Source organism: Aphelocoma coerulescens, chromosome 2 (genome assembly GCF_041296385.1).
Source record: "Aphelocoma coerulescens isolate FSJ_1873_10779 chromosome 2, UR_Acoe_1.0, whole genome shotgun sequence".
NCBI classification, from domain to species: Eukaryota; Metazoa; Chordata; class Aves; order Passeriformes; family Corvidae; genus Aphelocoma; species Aphelocoma coerulescens.
The window spans coordinates 137,156,504-137,157,137 of record NC_091015.1 but is presented as its reverse complement, the minus strand read 5'-3'; positions in this window follow the sequence as shown (position 1 = coordinate 137,157,137).

The following is a 634-nucleotide window of genomic DNA, read 5'->3' as shown; positions in this document are numbered from 1 at the left end:
TTCACAAAGTTCTCAGTCTACAGGTATATAATTAGTAAAATCTTTAATGCAAGTAGCCTACCACTATGCTAACTGCTTTATTGGGAAGTTCTGTTCTCATTTTCAGTGGTATCTTTTTATATCACCACACATTCTCCTAAACTTTCATATGCTTTTTAAAATTTATTTTAAAAGAACAAGCTAGCTCTATGTTGTACTAACATGTCAGTGCTAATTTCTTAGTTAAACATCATCTGTCACATGAGCCAGTCACCCCTGAGGGTTCATTTTTGTGTGAGAAATATTCTGTAGGAGAATTTTTGTTAGGATGGATTCCCTGCCTAATTTCACAAAATTAATTAAGAAAAAAAAAAGTTACATGTACAGATATGCAAAGCCTGTGTTTTGAAGGTGCTTGACCGTGTGTCAAGAAAATGGTAAAATACAAATTCTTATAGTTCATATTAGGCTTTTCAACATGATATATGTGTTTTATAGGCATTTTAATCTCTAATCATTCTGATGTGGTCATGGTGGGAAAATAATAGAAAATATAGAATCACGACAATTAAAATAATTCCTCTACTTGTAGTTACAAAAATTTGGGTATCTGTATTTTAGAGACACAATAGAATGTCATATAAAGTTTTGAATC